We start from the raw sequence: 8,108 nt of genomic DNA, 5'->3' as shown, positions 1-8,108 counted from the left end.
TCGAACTTTCTCAATAAGACCTTACGGGTTTCGATTTTCTCCCTCCTACATTCTCAAAAGGCATGCACTGGACAACCGAATACCCACTACTCTTTAGCGACCAAATAACAGAGGCATGTGGCGACATCCATCAAGCCTCAATAGGATTTGTGAGTTTAGGCAGCCCGGGAGGTCAGGACATGACTTGTAACCCCTAGTTGTGGTGAAGGAAGTGATTCCACCTACTGGCCTCAAGCCTTGGATGCTTAGCAAGATTCTTCATCTGATAGTACATTCGATAGGTACATTGTTGTTTGTGCAATTATTCCCTACTTTTGTAATTTCGCATAGACAACTACTTTACGCGGCCAAAATTTAAGCATAACTGGACCACTAGCCATCGAGTTTTGAAGCCATCCACCATCTGTGGCGCACCCTTGAATAGCTTCACCTTGTTAACAGTATTTTGTAGAGCCACGAATTCTTTCTCCCCCTGCGTGGTCCAGACGCAATAGAAGTAGTAGAATAGAGCAGCGATAGGCTCTACACCTCACTTCTTGCACAAGACAAAAAATCCTACCAGCACGGCCTAGCCATTTGGGTGTAGTTAGGCTGGCGATAATATTTCATCCTTAAAAAATTGCATCCTAAATGGGTGCAGTGGAAGTCTCAATCTGCCCTCAGATTGCCCACATGTTTTGCCACTTTATCGCATTCAATTGTGGCCATAACCTCTTTCTTACGTGGCCTTCTTAGCTGCCATGAGGTTGGGATGTTGAACACCCAAGTAAAAATTCTAACATCCCTACTCCTTAACACCAAGCATTGCAACCTCAAAGAAATGAAACCCTAGTGGCATCCAATATGCTAGTTCGTGGTCTAGGAATTGGTTGAGAAGAAGCCATGGGTTTACCTTAGAAAATGAGAAGTTTTCAAGAAGAAAAGTCTCTAGTAAGAAAGTCTTCCAGAGAGTCGGAGTCTTTGGAAGGGTCAAAAGGCTTAAAGTAAGTCTTCAGGAGGGTCAAAAGACTTTTCGGGTGCTCTGGATGACTCAAAGTCTTCGGGTAGGTTCAAATAGAAGGGATGACATGCATGGGTCCATCCCTATTTATAGTCGAGTCTTCGAAAGATGAACCATCGCAAAGTTATCCAGAGACTTCCTCCGATAACTCAAAGCAATTCCATCTTGTCTTAATGCAATCCAACCCGCATGCTAAAGGAAAGAGTGGAGATCCATTATTGTGGGTTGCCTTAGAAAAATTAAACCAAGAATCCAGAAAAATCCAAGTAAATGTCAAAGAAGGCCAAAGACCTGGAAGACCCCGAAGATTCTTCTAGGTAGAAGTCTCCTGATGACTCTGAAGAGTCTTTGGGTAGCCAGTCCTTAAGCCCTTAAGCCCAAGACTAATCCTGAAGAGTCTTCCGGGCATAAGTCACCTGATAACTCCAAAGAGTTTTCGGGGAAAAGCCCTTTGAAGGCCCTAAACCTGTTAATCTTGAAGGCTCATCCCGAAAAGTCTTCCAAGAAACCCCTTTTATCCCAAAGACCCGAAGATGTTGTTTTACTCTTATGTTTTTGGTTTTGGTGATGAAATTTGGTTTTGATGATGAAAAACCATACTCTCTTTCAATGAGAGACATATTTTGTTTTGACTTTATTTTGTGCATTTGCCTTATATCAACTTATAAGTCTTGTAAGTTTTTTATCTTTAAAATAAAAATCAATTTTAATCTAATATCAAATACATCTCGAGGGCTCTTGAAAAAACAAGATTTCATATCATAAGATTCTCTTGAATTTGTTTTTAAAAAAAAATGAGTTTTAAAGTGTTGGGGAAATTGTAACATCCCAAAATTTTGGAGACAAATAATAAATATTAATTTCAGTATTTGAGGTTATTATTGAATATTTAGAAATTTAAGAAAAAATAACAATTTATGTTACTTTGAGGGAATAGGCAATTAGGGTAATTAATTATTTTACTTGGGAGTAATTATGAAATTATCAATTTGGGCGAATTTGGGATTTTCCAAAAATATCGGGGTGAAAGTGAAATAAGGGGTAACTGTGAAGTGGGGCAAGAGTGTCAATTTCTGGAAGTGTTAGGGTGCTGCTGAAATTTCAAACAAAGGGTCGCTGGTTACTTTAAAAGAAACTGGGTGCCCATTATGGTTGAAGGACATGTGTAGCACAGGCAGTCACGCGCGAGGACGGCCAGGGGAGAAACGCGGGATCAATTCCATGTGCGCGGAAACGCGGGATCGATTCCACGTGCGCGCGAGGGATTTTATGCTGATTTTAATCAGCCTTTGGCGCCCGAAACAACATCGTTTTGGGTAGACGATGGGGGATGACGCGGTTACAGCTAGGCACGCCATGTGGCGCGCTGTGAGCTACCCATCTACCTTGCTCGCCAAGCCTCCATTTTTGCTCATATAAAAGGCCAATTTTAGCCAAATTCGACCATTTTTAGACCATTACAATGAGGGAAAAAAGAGAGAAATGAGGGAGGAAGAAGAGAGAGCGCAGATGGTAGCGAAAGAAGGGAAGAAATGGCGGAAAAATGAAGGAAATTGGGGTTATTTGGTGTCCAAAATATTCGTGTAAATGGGTAAAAATTAGTAAGAGTATTGTATGTTTAAATTATGGATTTTCCACAGTGCGGATTATGTTGTTAGATTTAATTAATTGGAGCTGCAATCTTGTTATTTTATGTAGAACATTTTACTTTGCATTGGGAGCGCAAAAAAGGCGAGAATCGACCAAGTAAAGACAAGCTCCTAACCCTGTCCTCGTGTTTTTTATTTCCTGTAAAAGTCTCCGTAGTTTCTCATATTTTATTCTCTCCCTCACCGTGACTCGGTTCCATGCATTAATAATAATAATACGCGTGATAACTACCATGTGACTTATATTTTATTAACAGATTTACTGTTAATGGAATAAGCTAAGCAATGATGTCTTGGTGTTTTTCATTTAGACTGTCATGGAGTTTCGTATCGCTCCACTTTCCTTGGGAATGATGCCGAACCCGTTGGGGCTAGGTTCTTAGAAAATGGCTATGGTCAAGGTTATGGGGTTATGTTAATAATTTATCATGAATGTGGAGATGGTTTCATTTGTATGAGAAGAGATGAGAACGTGAATGACATAATGGTGTCTATGTTGTCATGAATAAAGTGTGCGAAATGATGAGCTTAAGTGACTAAGTTTAATGTTGTCTATGTTTGTCTTAAGGGTATGAGGTACAAATCCACTGACTATCGACCATGGGTTGTGGCAGTGGATGGCTAGATGTATGGACGTAAGTCATCAACTGTTATGATAAGCACTAGATGGGTCAGAAGAGCTAGTACTGCCAGATTCCCTCCTTGATTGTGTGCATACCATGATGTGTATGTTGTATAAGGACTGGGTTGCATTCATTGGAGGGACATGCATTGTGTGTGACGGGATGTGTGAGCATTTGCATACCCGGTTGGTCTAAAAGCTAATTTGGGTTCTCTAGGTGAACCGGTGCATTAAGAGCATACCGCATGTGTAAATTCCTATGTGGGCATAGCATGGCCTGATGCTTGGTTTATGGAGGCCTTGTCATCAAGTTTATACTGCATAAACCATTGCATTTCCTATTTGTTGTATTATAAAGTGAGAATGTGCAGTTTTAAGTGATGAGTATGGGTGATGGGTGGCGTCCACCACGGAACGTAGGCCGTGGAAGTGGCCCATAGAAAAACCTGGGGGTGAGACCCACGGAAATAGAAAGACCTGGGGGGTGAGACCCATGGCAACAGTAAGACCCTGGGGTGAGACCCACGACAACAGTAAGACTCTAGGGTGAAACCCATGGCAACAGATTATGTTAAAAGTGACAGGGAGGGATGTGTAAGGGAAATGGTATAGTAGCTTATGATAGACTGCTAACAGGATTATATGTTGGACTTAGGCGCCAATGTGTGTTTGATGTGGGCCCCAAGGACCGTTTATGTGGAGTTTACCATATGTTTGTGCATCTAGGGATAAGGCATGTATTGGACATGGCATGGTATGACGTTGCATTGACATGAATTGCATGGGGTGTTATGGGAAGAGTTTTGTCTGTAACTTACAACCTTTCTTTCTAGAGCTTGCTGAGTCTTGTGACTCACGTTTGCTTTCCATCATTCCAGGTAAGAGTATCCTGAGATCACATGTGCGTTCAACAAAGTTGGGTCCAGATCGTTGAGTCATGGTAACAGGTGAAGAGTTCTCCCGAAACTAGATCCTAAATGTCGTTATGGCGGTCAAAGTAATGCTTTTATGTTTTCAGTCAGGTGTATGTTATGTAAGGCTAGGTAGGCTCATGTTGTGAATAGCTCTGTAACGATGATTATGAGATCTTATATGATAAAAAGATATGATTTTAATAAGGGTGGTGTCTGAGTTTTTAGTTTGTGTTATTGTTCTATATCACTTAAGTAATGACCCTCTCACAGATCTTCTATGCTAGCAGAGGCTTCAAGAGGCGGGCCGTTATAGAAATGAAGCAAAATTCTTATAAAAGCAAAGGACAAGATGTCAACATGTTCCAAGGAACAGCTGATCTTTTCTATCCTTGTTGTCGATTGGTTTTAATAGCTTGTCGATCATTCAAAAGTTGGCTCTTGGCTATGAGCAGTCGATAGCCACTACATACAAACCGGTCGACCATTTTTTAACATGTCAATCATTTTTGCTTCTCATGTTAACCATTTTTCAAATTTTTGAACTAACCTGTTGACAAATTCTTAGAATCTGTCGACTGTTTTTCTCGTAGATTTTCCAACTTCTAGCTTTCGAAGCGCATTAAATGCCTCCATACCACCAACGGCCAAATTTTTTTAAATGGCTCGACTAGCTTTATAAATACAGATCTGGTGGAGCAATTAATAGGGTTAGAGAATTTATTACAAGTATTCAAGTGCTCAATTATTCTATACTTTTTCTCTGAAAGGACTTGTATTTAATTTGTATCATTTGATTTCAAGGCTTGTATTTGATTTTAACAGATCTTGTAACTAAGAGATTCATCTCTTAGATTCTCTTCTACTGTAAAATCTCTTGTGTTTTCCTAGTAAGGTTGTTAGAAGCTTTGAATTACCGGAAACGCATTTTTAGTGATCGATCCAGTGTTCAGTTCAATCTTCTTCTTCTTTCCACTGTGTGGTCGCTGCTTGCGTGGACTCTTGCTTTGTTCTTCCTTGTGATGTCCACCTCTTTTGTTTTGCCGCTTCGTTCCGATGCTTCATTGCACCTCCTTATAATCTTATATTTTTTTATTCCTATGATAATTGTCTATGATTTTCACTGCTCCGTTCTTCCCTATGATGTCCACCTCCTTATAATCTTCTATTTTTTTATTCCTTATCTTTATCTTCAACCTTTTCCAATTTTGATCACCAATTACTGCCTCCAATTCCACCACAATCAACTTCAATTCTCTTATCCAATTTTTATATATATTTTTAATTTACACTTTTCCCCTATATTTTTCTAATTAACACTTTACCTTGCATTTTTGTTTCCTACTATTTTAGAAAAATGTCGTTTTCTCGTTTCAGTTTCATATCAAAAATGTTTCCCACTTTCGTTTCTATGCAACCCAGGTTAGATAGCCTACTTGGATAGTAAAAGGTTGTAATTCCTAGTCTTGGGGACTAGAGAGCCTACCTGTGATCAAGTAGGAGGATTTAGTAGAGTGTTTAAAATCCTTAATAAGGAGGTAAGGTAGTGGATTAAGCTATTTGGGTGAACCAATCAAAAAAAAATTATGTCTTATTTCCCTTACTTTCATTGCATGTTTATCAATCTCATTCATTTACACTAAAGCCTCACTTTGACACAAAAGTTTTTTCAAATTAACCAAAGTTTTTAAACAACCAATTAACCCCATTCTTGGGTCGTGGTGCCATTGCTAGACCATTCTATCAGAAGATTCTTCGGGATCTTCAAGGGAATCTCATCCGAAGGATTATCTTCCAGGGCATCTTATCCCTAAAGGTACCTTCAGGACCTCCTGCCTCATTCGCAGCCTTTTCGCCCTAAGAGTTAAGTCAGCTTAGCATGCCATGTTTCCTGCCTTGCCACGTGGCCCAGCCATCGAAGCCTATAAATACCCCTCGGATTCGCTCCATTCAGATTCAGATCTAGCACCCGAAGACAATCTAAACCCATCTAAAGACATTCATCCAAAGACTCGCATCTGGAAATACCCACTCGAAACCTCATACAACAAACTCATACTCGATTCTACATCATGACACCATCTAACTTAGGCATCGGAGGGCTCCCGCATGAGAGTTCCTCGTGTGCCTTCTAACTATGCCTATGTTACAGACTCATCTAGAGATCCTGAAGCATTGCACCTCTCAGAGACTCTCTCAGAGCCTACTCATTCAAAGACTTCCTCAACCGCCAAGCCATCCAAAGACTAGCAAGCTAAAGACTCGGGTCATCGAGAAACAAGTCTCCTGAAAACTCATAAGGCATCTGAAAACTCATGGCATCCTTTTTTCACTCCAAGACAATGGATTGAGGTTGGCCTTGTGATTTATACTCTCCTGAATAGTGGATCAAGCCATCCTCCTACCAGGCACCTACTATCATCCCTTGCTAGCACAAACCTTATTCCCTCACTACTCGCCAAATTCTACCAAACTATTTCCTTAGACATATAAATTTAATTGTTGTATTTCAGCAACAATTGAATAATAACTATACTATAACTTTTTTATGTGCAGGTGCATAGCACGACCAACTTATCTAGATTATATTAAAAAAAATTTAAATTATGAGTTTCAAATGAGTATTTTCACGGCCTTTAGAACTCATTTTAAACTTGATTTTAGACTTTTTTTTTTATATAAGACATAAAATTAATGTATTCCAATACATATTTAAAGTAATCCATATTTTGTATACTTTTGGGCATTTCAAAAATATATAAAACCTATATAATATATGCAATTTCTATATGGTTAACCCAATTGTTGAATATTTTAGGAGATTTGTTTTTTGAAAAAAAAAATACAAAATCTATATAATATGGGTTTTTTGAAAAATAATACAAATAGACTAGATATATACACTAGCTCTAGCATAATTATTACATGTCTAAGACATATTTCACCCTTCTAAAAGTCCTTTTCTATTTAATTCAGACTTACCCATTTCACTCATATGTCTAAGACACATATTCCTCAATTTAGTGATATTAGTACCTAATAAGAAGTAATAATAACAGTTTCACCTGTAACAGTAGAAACTTGTAGAACATAGTCTTCCATATTGTTTTTTGTCTTTCATCACAACAATAGCACTTTTATTGACCTTAATTACTCTACCTTCACCAATGTACTTGTACCTATTTAAATGAAGAGTACTCAATAAGATAATATTTCTCTTAAGGTCGAGAACATGTTTGACATCAGTTAAAGTTCTAACAATTCCATCAAATAGGTTAATTTTAACTATTCCAATGCTAGCAATTTTACAAGAAGAATTATTTTTCATCAACACATCATCGGTGGACAAAGTTTTATATGTCAAAAACCAATCAATATTAAGAGCTAGACATATCAAACGTACCTGGTATGTCAAAAATCCAATCTTCATAAGGTTTGGTAATTTCATTAGATAACACGAAAAGTTCCCCATCGTTACTATTATTTTCAACAACACTAGTTTGGCTTGAAATATCTAGTTGTTTTCCATTTTAGCTAGTTTCTTGTTCTTAAGTTTATTCTGTAACTTAAAACACACATTTTTTATGTGTTCTTTCTTCTTACAATAGTTATAGATTTTATCTTTATTTCTAAACTTGGATCTACATTTTTCTTTGCCATTAGACTTTCTATCATGTGTTCTCCCTCTAATCAAAAGACCCTCTCCCTGAGTTTTTGAATTCTCCAATAACTGCTTATCAATTTTTTGTTTCAAGAACAAAGTATCATAAATTTGTTCTAAGGTGAAAGTGTCACAATTATAGAGTATAGTGTCTCTAAAAGTTGAATATAAAACTAGCAGAGAACATAACAAAACTAAACCAAAATCTTCATCATTATCATATTTAACCTCCTTACTTTCCAAATCAGAAACAATTTCTTTAAAA

The sequence above is a fragment of the Diospyros lotus genome, chromosome 8 (genome assembly GCF_014633365.1).
Source record: "Diospyros lotus cultivar Yz01 chromosome 8, ASM1463336v1, whole genome shotgun sequence".
In the NCBI taxonomy this organism is placed as follows: Eukaryota; Viridiplantae; Streptophyta; class Magnoliopsida; order Ericales; family Ebenaceae; genus Diospyros; species Diospyros lotus.
This window is presented reverse-complemented; position numbering follows the sequence as displayed.